This window comes from Jaculus jaculus, chromosome X (genome assembly GCF_020740685.1).
Source record: "Jaculus jaculus isolate mJacJac1 chromosome X, mJacJac1.mat.Y.cur, whole genome shotgun sequence".
Taxonomy (NCBI): domain Eukaryota; kingdom Metazoa; phylum Chordata; class Mammalia; order Rodentia; family Dipodidae; genus Jaculus; species Jaculus jaculus.
In genome coordinates, this window is record NC_059125.1 from 44,786,971 (window position 1) to 44,799,854 (window position 12,884).

Here is a 12,884-nt window from a genome sequence, read left to right on the forward strand (position 1 = left end):
TGCTGAGTAGAATTCCACTGTGTAGCTATACCATGTCTTCATCCAATGATGGCACCTGAGTTGATTCTAGTTTTCAGCTATTATGAATTGAGCAGCTATAAACAAGGTTGAGCAAATATCTCTGAACTGAGATGTGGAGCTTTAAGGGTAAATGCCCAGTAAGGGTATAACAGGGTCCATTGGTGAGAGAGAGAGAGAATGGGAGCCCCAGGGCCTCCAGCCGCTGCAAATGAACTACAGACTCATGTGCCCCCTTGTGCATCTGGCTAATGTGGGTTGTGGGGAACCAAGCCTAGAATCAGGGTCATTAGGCTTCACAGGCAAGTGCTGAAATGGTAAGCCATCTCTCCAGCCTTTTTTTTTTTTTTTTTTTTTTTTTGGTTTTGGTTTTTCAAGGTAGGGTCTCACTCTAGCTCAGGCTGACCTGGAATTCACTATGTAGTCACAAGGTGGTCTCAAACTCACAGTGATCATCCTACTTCTGCCTCCGGAGTGCTGGGATTAAAGGTGGGCATCACCACGCCCAGTTTAAGATTGAAGTTTTTAATGCACGTTGACTTGACATTTGTACAGGGAGACAGATATTGATTTATCTTTATTCTTCTGCAGGTACAAATCCAGTTTCACCAGTCCCATTTGTGGAATAAGCTGTTTTTTCTCTTCAGTAAATTTCTGTCATGTTTGTCTGCGAGTTGGTAGCCAAAGCACTGTGGATGTACATCTGTGTCCTCTATTCTGTCCCATTGGTCTCTATGTGTATTTCATCACCAGCAACATGCTATCTTTATCACTATATCCCTATAGTATAATCTGATATCAGGTATTGTGCTGTGTTCTTTTACTTTAGGATTATTTTTTCTAGTCACCATATTTTGTGGCTCCATATGAATTCCTGGATTGTTTTTCCCAGCTCAGTGTGAAAGATCATTGGAATTTTGATGGTAATTGCATTGAATCTGCAGATTATTTTAGTAGGATAGCCATTTTCACAAGAATATGCTGATTTGTTTTATCAAGCATAGTTGATTAGTTCCTACTTTTTGTTCCGTTGGTTTCTTTCAAGGAGTCTAGCTTATTTTGTAATGTCAGAGATAGAGATATCTTTCTTCTTCTTCCTTATAAAATATTTCTTCCAGAATTTTTTTTGTAGAATTGGCTTGGTTGATTTAGATTACCTTAGTTTAATGTTTGTTTTAAAATATCTTTATTTATCCATGTATTTTGAAAGATAGCTTTGCTGCTATAGCATTCTTGAGAGATAGTTGTATATCTTCAGAGCTTAGCATGTACATTCCAATGTTTTCTGGTGCCTAGGGTTCCTGAGGTTATTCTTATAGTTTTGCCTTTGCATGTAAGTTGGTGTTTTCCTTTACAGCTTTTAGTATGAAGACAGAAGGGAGGGGAAAGTAAAAGAATAACTAAGTCAGTCAACAATAACTACATAACAGAACGAAACAAAAAAAAATCAAAAATGAAAAGAAAGAGCTGGACATGTGATCCATTAGTTATGGTGCTTGCCTGCAAAGCTTGAAGCCCCAACAAGGTTGTGATACATGCATCTGGAGTTTGTTGCAGTAGTTAGAGGCCATGGGGCATCCATTCTCTCTCTCTCTTTTTCTCTCTGTCTTCCTTTCTCCATCTTAAATAAATAAATAAAATGTTTTAAAATATAAAAGTAAAAACAAATCAAATACACAGGGCATATGAGTGAGGTTCTGGCCATATATATGAACAAATGCCCTTTGTTCCTTCCCTTAGTTTGCAGTCTGTACCAGTAGGGCCCCAAGTCTATCAGAGTAAGTCTACTGGTTGTTCAAGTGAGAATACTTTAGTAAATTACTTGTCACTTGCCTGGCCATAATAGCCCTTCCCCCTTGATAACCCCTGAGTATACAGAACTCCCCCTACAGGGCTTTGTGTGGGCTGGAGTAATATGAAAGTCTTACCCACCTGAGAATTCTTCTGTGTTGGCTAGTGATGTTGATTTCCACCTCAGTTAGAGGCAGTGAGTATCCTACATTCTGCTAGTGGAGAAGGGCCCAGAGTTTCCAATCCCTTCTCCATTTTCCCCACATGAGTGCTTACCCCATGGCCTAATTTTCACTGGAAAATGTCCTCATTTTTGGATCTCTGGGGCTGTTTCCTCATTAAATTGGTCTCTGGAGTCCACTGGTGGTAGGGTGGCTGTAGCCTGGCTTTTGGAAGGAAGCCTCTGGGACCCTCAGAAGGTGGTGGTGGCTTGTCAAGAGAATGTCTTGCTAATAATTGCACATCTGCAAGTTGGAAATTTCTGGGGTCATGCATTGCATAAGCCTCGGGATTGGTTCCTCAGAAAATCTTTACTTGCTTTTCTGTGATTACTGTGGGTGCCTAGAAGTTGGTTTTCTGTTGTGAGACAAGAATTGTGGAGTTGCCACAAAAGCCATTGTATGGAGCTCAGGGATTAGGAGCTGGTAGCTTCAAGGTGCATTGCTGGCTGGCTTCAAGGTGCAGAGTCCACACTTCGATCCATCAGTTCAAAGTCTGTTAGTTTCAAATATTCAAATCCTTTTTCTGGCACTCGTCTGCAGCCTCCTGGGGACTTTATAGCTTCAGATTTTCCTTTTCAGTACTACCTCAGGTACCAGCATGGTATAGAACTCAGGGCATAGTGCCTATTTGCTTAACATAATTGTATATTCCAGACACAAGTCTCTGAGTTCTGGTGTCTCTCTCTTTATCTTCTTTCTTTGGTATAATTTCTTTATGGTTTTCTGAGGATCTTCTTCATTTTCCCTCTTTGGGACAGATCTTTTTGTTGTTGTTAGGTTTTATTTTGTCTCCTCAATCTGGTCCTGTTTCCAATTGCCTTCTTATCCGATGTCCAGAGAATTTCTTAAGGTAGAGAGTTAGATTATTGATTTGAGAACTTCTTAATTAATGTTGGCATTATTTGATTATGTTCTCCTCCCAGCACTGCTTTGATTGCTTACTGGTTTTATTCTTCATTTTTGCTCATATCAGATAACTATAGAATTATACTGTGATTGGTTCTTTGCATTATTGGTTATTTATATGTATGTTGTTTAATATCTATAGAAGCATATTTTTTTAATTTAATTTATTAGTTTTCATTTCAGTGAATACAGGCAGTTTGGTACCATTATTTAGGCTCATCTGTGATCTACCCCCTCCCATTAGACCCTCCTTGTTAATGAAAATGGGTCGTGCATTGTGGAGTTAGCCCCCAGTTATTAGTATGATAAGTGTCTCTGCAAATCATGACCCAACATGTAACTCTGACATTCTTTCCGCCCCCTCTTCCGTAAGATTTCCCTGAGCCATGTTGGGTTCATTTTTGGTCTGAGAAGCATAATTTTTAAATGTTTCTTTTGTTATTGATTTCTAAGGCTTAGTTCCTTCAGTTGGAAAATATACATTTTATGATCTGATTTCTTTTTATTCAGACTTCAATTATAGCATAAAATATAGTTGATCTTAGAAAAGATCCACTCTGTACTTATTTTGTTTTAAGAACTGTTCAAAGTTTTGCTGCAGGAGTAGTATTACCAGAGCTGTTAGGGTCAATAATATATTACATTGAACTTATAGTTACAAAATTAAAGTAGCAAAGAAGTCTCTGCTTGGGATTCCAGCCCTCAGCACTGACACCCCTAAGAAGCTAGGTTCACCGACTTGTCCTCAATGCCAACTTTTTTAAAAAAAGTAGTAGTTAAAGAATAAAAAGAGACTTTTTCAATGTGGCCACATGAGGAACAAAGAGTTACTGTAAGCCTTCCATCTAAGTCCATGTTTGGGGTCCTTATATGAGGTCTAGGTTTAAGTATAGAACAGGAGGTATGCATAACTAATCAGTCTTGCTCTATGTGTGGCTGTATCTCTCTTCATTGTCTGGGCTCCTGGCTTTCCTGCAAGGTGGTCTGGAGTGGTCAGCATTGTTTGAAATATTTCTAGGGACAACAAGCTTCCACTCTGGATAGCAGTAGGCTTCAGCCTTTTCCATTTGCAAGCATGAGGTTCCTGGGGAAATTCCGATGGTGAGGATACATAGCCTCAATTCTCTGAGAGGCAAATGAAGAGAGACTAGTGGACCTTTAGAATACTTTTATCTCTTCCAGCAGAGCTACATTTTCAGGTAATCAGGAAATTATACTTAATAGATATATTGGGTGAGCATGGCAGTACCTGCCTATCACCTAGCACTTGGAAGGTGGAGGCAGGAGGATTAGGAATTCAACGTCATCCTCAGCTACACAAGTACTTCAAAACAGCAGCAGCAGTAGGAGCAACAAAAATTCAAATAGTTATGCTAATTTTCTACATCTACCATTGCAACATATAACAACATGAATGGCTTAAAACAGCAGAAATATGTTTTCTCACAGTTTGGAAGCATAGAAGTTTAAAATCCAGATAGTAGCAGCAGGGTTGGTTCTCACTGGAGGCTTTAGGGAAGAATCTTTCCCTTACTTCTCCCCTAGCTTCTGGAAATTATGCTAATCCCTGATGCTCCTTGTTTTATAAACACAACTTTAATCCCCACCTTCATTTTTACAATATTCCCCCTTTATGTCTTCACATGTTCTTCTCTCAGTGTACATCTGCATCCAAATTCCTCTCATCTTAAAAGACTACTGAAATGTGACCTCAATGTAACATGATTACATCTGCAAAAACCTCATTTCCAAACAATATCACAACCTGCAATTCTGAGTGAACATCAATGTTTTGGGATGTTATTCTACTGAGCACAGTAGTTAGTCAAGATAGGCACCTCTTCTGACAGCACCTTGGCAAAAATAGAGAATCCCATCCAACAAAATTGTATTTGAAGTACAAAAGGATAAAGACGAATAGCTTTATTATGCAAGAGCTCAGATAGTCATTTCCATGAACACTTACTGGAAGACAAGTTTAGGAATAAAAAGGATGGGCTGGAGAGATGGCTTAGCAGTTAAGCACTTGCCTGTGAAGCCTAAGGACCCTGGTTCAAGGCTCAATTCCCCAGGACCCACGTTAGCCAGATGCACAAGGGGGCGCACGCGTCTGGAGTTCGTTTGCAGTGGCTGGAGGCCCTGGTGCGCCCATTCTCTCTATCTATCTGCCTCTTTCTCTCTCTGTCACTTTCAAATAAATAAAAATTTAAAGAAAAAAAAGGAATAAAAAGGAGTGAACAAAAATTATGGAGAAAAAACTCAGTGATTTCTATATGTACTTATCAGTAGGATAAATCTAAAACATATATGAGGTATAAATTGCAGAAGAGACTATGAAAAGTATATACTAATTGTGGGGGAAATTTCTCTAGATGTGATTGTCAGTGTCCCATCTTTATCGCTGTAGTCATTCTACTTCAGTGTCTTCAAGGGGACTTCCATCTACCAATATATATACCTGAGGACAATTTTCAAAAAGTTACAATGAATTAAAGTCTATGGAGCAGGAGCCCTAAGCAAAAGATTGATGGGAGTTGGTAATTCTTAGATTCTTGATCCTTTGGGAGATCATTATAAGTTATGCTCATTACAATTTTTTCCCAAATTTCCCCACAAGATTAAATTTCAGTCACCCACAGATATAAATTGTTTAATAATTCTTTTATTTGTTACAATAACTTGCTATGTATTTTCTTTTTTTAAGAACTCATGGCTTTTAATATACATATGTAGATTTAATAAACATATCATAATCATATACTAACAAAATAATTACACACAGTACACAGGCCCTGGCCTTCAAACACGTTGACTCACTAAAGAGAATGTAGGTTCTTTGGGCAACTGGCTTTGGTGGGGGCAGGGGATAAAATAATTCTGGATTATCTTGGACTACAAAGTATTCAAATTATGATGGGAACACATGGGACACATGAGGCTTAGACTGTTTCTGTATGCTGACCAAAGGTACAATGTTAAGCATCAAAGTCATTAGAACCATAGACTTTTTTAAGTTGGCATGCAGAGATGTAGGTATCCTGGCATTTTAAAATAATACATTTCCATTCACTGAATACAACAGAAATTATGAGTGTAAACAGATATATGTATGTAAGGAGATACGTTAAAACAACTTTCTCACAAGATTTACAAAGAGGCACTTTATGCTGGGGAAACCCAGAAGACATGACCCGCAATGGGATAAATGATTCTGAATGCTTGACAGAAAATGTTAAGAATACAGCATTGTTTCTAGAATATTTCTGATGATGCATGATCTGAATCTGACTGTGAATGACTCAGATTAAATGTCCCTGTAAGATTCAAAAAAAAGTTGTAAAAATCAGGGAAAAAGTAAGAACTTGTCCCACCCATACTGAAGTAAAATAGACAACTGATCTCTAAAAAGGCATGTCTTGACTGGGGGTTGGGGGGGAGCTCCTTGCTTTAAAGAACACTGTTTGGGGAGCTGGAGAGATGGCTGGGCTGTTCAAGGTGGTTGCTTTCAAAGCCTCATGACCAGGGTTTGATTCCTCAGTACCCATGTAAAACCAGATGCACAAAGTGGTACATATGTCTTGAGTTTATTTGCAGTGTCAAAAGACCTGGGTGTGCCTATTCTTTTTTTCTCTCTCTGATTACAAATAAGTAAATTTTTTTTTCAAAAAGCACATTACTGGGACTACCACTTGAATATTATTAGGACTATTAACTCAATATGGATGGCATGAAGATTACCAGTACAAATGTTCATGCAAACTTCCTAATTTGAATGGGTGGATTGTGGTTATGTAAAAGAGACTTTTTTAAAGTGACAGGGTGTCATGTCCTCAATTTATTCGCAAATGGTGCAGGATGAAAAAAAAAAAAACACGTGCACTTCACTTGTCAGCTTACTAGACATTTGAAATTATTTTAAGAATTAAGGGGCTGGAGAAATTGCTCAGTGGTTAGGGTGCTTGCCTGCAAAAACCTAACAGCCTGGGTTCGATTCCCCAGTACCCACATAAAGCCAGATTCACAGTGGTGCATGCATCTGGAGTTTGTCTGCAGTGGCTGGAGGCTCTGATGTGCCCATTCTCTCTTTTCTCTCTCTCTCTGCTTACAATAGAAAAATTTTTATAAAGAAAAAAAAAAGAACTAAGCCAGGTGTGGTGGCACATCCCTTTAATCCCAGCAACCAGGAGGCAGAAGTAGGAGGAGAGCCTTGAGTTTGAGGCCAGTCTAAGACTACATAGTGATTTCAAGCCTGGCTGTAGTGAGACTCTGCCTCAAAACAAAAGAACAAAAACAATTAAAGATATAAATAAAAAGGATTTAAGTTTGACTATTCCTACCTCCTTCTCTGAACTGCTAAGGTCAAAATATCACTGCTGGGCTGGAGAGATGGCGCAGCAGTTAAGGCGCTTGCCTGCACAGCCAAGGAACCCAGGTTTGACTCCCTGGGACCACGTAAGTCCACAAGGGGGCGCATGCATCTGGAGTTCGTTTGCAATGGCTGGAGGCCCTGGCATGCCCATTCTCTCTCTCTCTCTCAAATAAATAAATAAAAATAAAATATTTTAAAACAATCATTGCTCACAGTCAATGATCTAGATTTGCTTTCTGCCACTAACAAAAGACACCCAGTGACCATTCTTATTTGACTACTGTTCTTTTGTGTTAACCCTTGCCTGTTAAGGTTTTAACTATTTTTCAATCTTTTGAAATAACAAAAAGAATATACTAGTTAAATCTATTTATTAACACTTTAACAGTTACCCTTAATAGTTTTGTGCATTTTGTCTATATGTGTGTGTCGTGTGTATACATGCAGTATGCATGCATGCTTGGGGGTAGGGTGTATATGCACATGTACGTATGACAAGGCAGGTTCTGTCCACTCCCGTCTTTACCTGGGTACTAGGGCTCAAGCTCAATTCCTCATGCTTGTGAAGCAAGCACTTTACTGACTCATCTCCCAGCCTCCCCCCCTTTTTTTTTGCTTTCTTACAGTTTTTTTTTTGTATTATAATGCCCTTGTATGAACTGGCATTCTTAGACAAAAGGTTATACAATTGCTATTTAGAAAAAATTTATTAAACATTATTCCTGTGACACACTCACCAAAAGAAAAACTTAATTTTTCTGAAGGCATCCTTTTGTATTATCTTCACTCCAATGTTTTTATAATAAAAAATACAAGTATGAATTTAGTAAAATATAGCATATAAAACTTCATGCTGAGCAAAAATAATTCCAAAAATTACCATACATCAGTTCCCACGGTACATTTTCCAATGTAAGTCATAGTTGAACATTTCACAGTTGGCTAGCTGCAGGCTTCCATGCTCTTCATCCACCGCACACTATTGCTCTAAGTTGGCATCGTTTGCTCGGGTCCACAGAAGGTAGCGAGAAAAAGAATAGCAGTCATTTTTCAAGGTTTGAGAAATCTGGTCCACCTTTGGTGTAGTTTCCTGAGATTTCTGCTCCACTGAAGTCAAAGCCGGGATTCTCTTTCTGGAATCTCTCTAGTGTAAGTTTTCTCTGCATTTGGTCTTGTACCCAAGGGTCAGCTGCATACTCAGATTCCAAAAGAGAAGTCCAACAATTTGTTGCATCTCTCTTGGTCTTTGTGAGGACAATGCGGACCATTTTTCTATCTTCCAATGCCCGTGTTCCCTCATCAGCTATTGTAGAATCAAAGCGTTTTCCCTTGAGGATCTCGCGGCCGCCCATCTCCAGGGCCACATGGAGTCTCTGCAGGCCGCATTGGATGTCCTGCGCGCGCGTGCCCGGGGGCACCTGCACCTCGATGAACACCTCCTCCATAATCTGGTCCCCACTGGCCCCACGGCGAACCGCAGGGAACCACGCCACTCCGCTCCTCAAATGGCGCGGACATACTCCAATCTCCTTGCTATGTATTTTCTTACTTCCTTACTGGTGCTTCTTGTTCTTCACAAATCAAGCAGTATACATAAGTCTTTGTACCCTGGTCTGCCTCCGAGGAGCCCCAAATTAAGACAATAGGCAAAGTAGATAGGGGCAGGAGAAAGTGCGAAAGAAATGTTGTATATATCAGATGGTTTCATCTGTGATTACTGGGAGTCCATGGGACTCCATGGAAATAATTTCAACTTTCAGGTGAAGTCACAGAAACACAGGCCTTCTTAAGAATAAGTTGTGGGCTGGAGAGATGGCTTAGCGGTTAAGCGCTTGCCTGTGAAGCCTAAGGACCCCGGTTCAAGGCTCGGTTCCCCAGGTCCCACGTTAGCCAGATGCACAAGGGGGCGCACGCATCTGGAGTTCGTTTGCAGAGGCTGGAAGCCCTGGCGCGCCCATTCTCTCTCTCTCCCTCTATCTGTCTTTCTCTCTGTGTCTGTCGCTCTCAAATAAATAAATTTAAAAAAAAAAAGAATAAGTTGTAACAGAATGGCACTATAAACTGAGACAAAGTAGGAGAAGTGAAGCAAGAACAAAGAAACATCTCAACTTCATCAATAAATACTAAATACAGCAGAAATAGTGGAATTTCAAGGGGAGTATATTATTTAAATGTATAGTTGTATAATTAAAGTAGCAAAGAAGAGTTCTGTAAATGATTATCTTCCATAAAGCTAATGCAAAATCTCCAGAAATGGGGCTGGAGAGATGGCTCAGAGGTTGAAGGTGAGTGCATGCAAACCCTGACTGCCCAGGTTCAGTACCCTAGTACCTACATAAAGCCAGATGCATAAAGTGTGGCTCATGCATCTAGAATTGGTTTACAGTGGCAAGAAGCCCTGGCATGCCCATACACTTTCTCCCTCCCTCCCTCTCTCTCTCTCTCTGTCTCTCCTTCTCTGTGTCTCAATAAAATAAATAAAATATTTTAAAAATTGAAAGTTACTAATTTTGTCAGACCTCTGTAAATTAAACAAAAGCTCATCTCAATCCAGAAAACAGCTTTTCTTTTTCTTTTTGTTACTGGGGAAAGAACCCAGTGCCTCATACACACTAGATTAGCACTGCAATACATCTCCAATCCATAATTTTAAACTGTATTGTTGTTGAGTACAGTGGCCACACTGTGTGCCCTGAGGGCTGGGATTACAAGTGTCTGTCAATGATGTCTTAAATTTGAGGTTAGCCTGGGATACATAGCTGTGTCAAACAAATAAAAACAGAGCAATGTAAAACTACACCTAAGAATTGTAAAATTGTAGTCTGTCTGCTGGTTTGTTGGAAGATTATACTTGTAAACTGCATATATTTTACCTGATATAGAGATTGTCCAGTTTGAAAAACCCTTTTCATAGGGAGATGGATCAAAAGAAATCAGACAATTTCTTCTTGATTGCTTGAAGTAGTGGATAAGAGTTGAATTAAATAATAGACTAATCAAAAATCTTGACAGGAGGAGCTGAGGAATGAGATTCTATAGGGGCTTTCAAAAAATCTGATATGTACCTAGAAATTTAGAAGGCCATTGTAGCAGACAGCTTCAGGTTCACTGAGATAAACTTCCAGACCAGGCACAGTTATGGAGAAAGGGATATTTATTGAAGCTTACAGATCCAGGGGAAGTTCCATATGGCAGAAGAAACTGGCCTGCCTTCACAGGACCAAGCAGAGAGAGAGAAGCACAAGCCTAAAAGTCAAAAGCCACAGCACACTCCAGGAACTCCATCTAGGCACACTTTTCATATCTTTAGATTGAAATCTGAGACCCACCACCACACCTTAAGATCCACCCAATGACATGGCCTCCAACCAGGTGGCTGCAGATGCAAACTACAAACAATAAAAAACTGAATATATTGGGGTCATCTATTCAAACCACCACAGCCATCTACACGCCTAAAGGGTTGTGTTGTTCTCAAGAAAGAAATAAGGAGTCCCTAAATACACCTGTAGCTGACCTTGAGGTTTGGTGTAAAATAAAAGCACAAGCTAAGGCAAAATTGTAAACTGCTTAGCTGAGTTGAGCTCATACTCAACACACACAGATGCAGAGAGTAAGAGAGGTATAGTTGTCAAGAGCCTTAAAGGAAATCTTTCTCTAATTCAAGTAAATCAAGGCACTTCTGTAGTCACACATGACAAATATACAAATGCAGGGGTTTACTTTTGGTGTCAGTTGGATTAAGAAATACTTAGAAAACTTGTAATGCACTACTTCTTGAGGGTGTTGTGCTTCTTTTCGCAGTCCTGGAGATCAAAGTGAAGTCCTCAAACATGCTCTTCTGAAGAAATACATCCTAGCATTATTCACAATAGCTAAAAGGTTGAAACAACTCAAAGGTTCATCAATGATGAATAAATAAACAAAACATCAATAATATTCATACAACAGAATCTTAGTCACAAAAAGAATGAAATACTGAAACCTGCCACAACATAGACACATCGTAAAAACATGTGAGATGACAGAAACTATCCAAAAGATTATGTATTATGATTGTATTCATATGAAAATCCAAACCACATAGCTTCTTAGTGATAAGATGTAGATTAATGGTTACTTTAGGTCTAAGAAGTGGGTCAGGGATTATGGGCTTCTTTTTGGGGTGATGAAAATATTCTAAATCATTCTGTGGTGATGGTTGACTATATCTGTGAATATACTAAAACAACTGACTTGTATATTCACTGTGGACTAATTAAATGACATGTAAATCATATTCATTTAATGAGATCATTGAAAATAGAACAAATACTAATTACTTCATGAAAAGACTTACATGAAAAGAGAATAGAGAGTAACTTGAATCCACATGAATAAACACAGAGAACCATCAAAGATTCAGCCATCAATATTTCCTTAGAGTCATCATGCTTTCAGGATAGTTGAATGGAGGGTCTCATGTCTATGAGATGAGGGAAGATCCTTTGTCTCTTTGGAGATCTTAGACCAGAGTCTAAGAAAAATAAATAAATGTAACATTTCTCTTGTGATAAATGGTGATAGAGGCAAATGCTTTATTTTTAATAGAAAATTAGCTTAATTCAAGTGAGTTAATTATACCACAATAATTCCATGAAATACCATGTAAGTCATTTCTATATAATTATTAAGGCTATATTAAAACATTAATATTGTCCTGATAGGTAAAATGAATAAAGCACAATACAAAGTTTATTCTGTGCTATGTTTATAGCCCTGTAATATAGGGAACATTAATTAAAAATAAGGAGGCAGAGTAATTGTAAATATATCACTAGTTTAAGAACATAGATCTTCCTAGGAGTATGAAGAGTACACATAGTCAAAAGACTAAAATAAAATGAAGAAATATGAAAGTAAATGTTACAATAAAAATTATATTACTAAATACAAATGGGCTATATTAATATATTAAAAGATTTCTAGGTTGATTCCTAAAGTAACATTAAGCACATAAAAATGAGTAATTCTGAAAAGTTAATATAGTTAAAATAAAGTTAAGTAATAGAGTTGATAAATATAAATAAGACAAATTCAAAACAAAAGTAAGAAGCTTACTTATCTTAATAGTAAATGAAATTTGAAGACAAAATTGTAAAACTAGGGAAGAGAATTTTGTAAAGCTAAGGATATAAGTCAGAATGGAATATGCAGGCCACATTTTCACCCAAAATTACAGAAGATAACAATAATTAGAAGCTTCCCATCATTGGGACACTTCTTGAAATATGTTCTCATTAAGTGCAGTAATTCATCCTTTTAAAAAGTAAAGAAAGCTATAGAAATCCTACACTGGCTGGTCAATTTATCCTTCTTGATTCGTATTCTTCTCTCTTCTCTCTTGCTCTATACCCTGGGAAGCTAGACACTTATGTAACATCCTAAACTGTGATTCAGTCAATGGGGAGCATAGTATTACAAGAAAGAAGAGGAATGCCACCAGGATCTCTATCTCTATAGCCACCTCCCTTTAGAGTTTGTGTTTGTTTTTTGAGGTATGTTGTCCCTGTATAGCCTAGGCTAGCCTCAAATTTATG

The 12,884-nt window shown here is 38.4% G+C and overlaps 1 pseudogene; it reads right to left on the reverse strand.

Annotated features, from left to right (window-relative positions):
* Positions 1–8,295: 8,295 nt before the first annotated feature.
* On the reverse strand, positions 8,296–8,823 carry LOC101594120 (annotated as a pseudogene).
* Between the last annotated feature and the right edge of the window lie 4,061 nt (positions 8,824–12,884).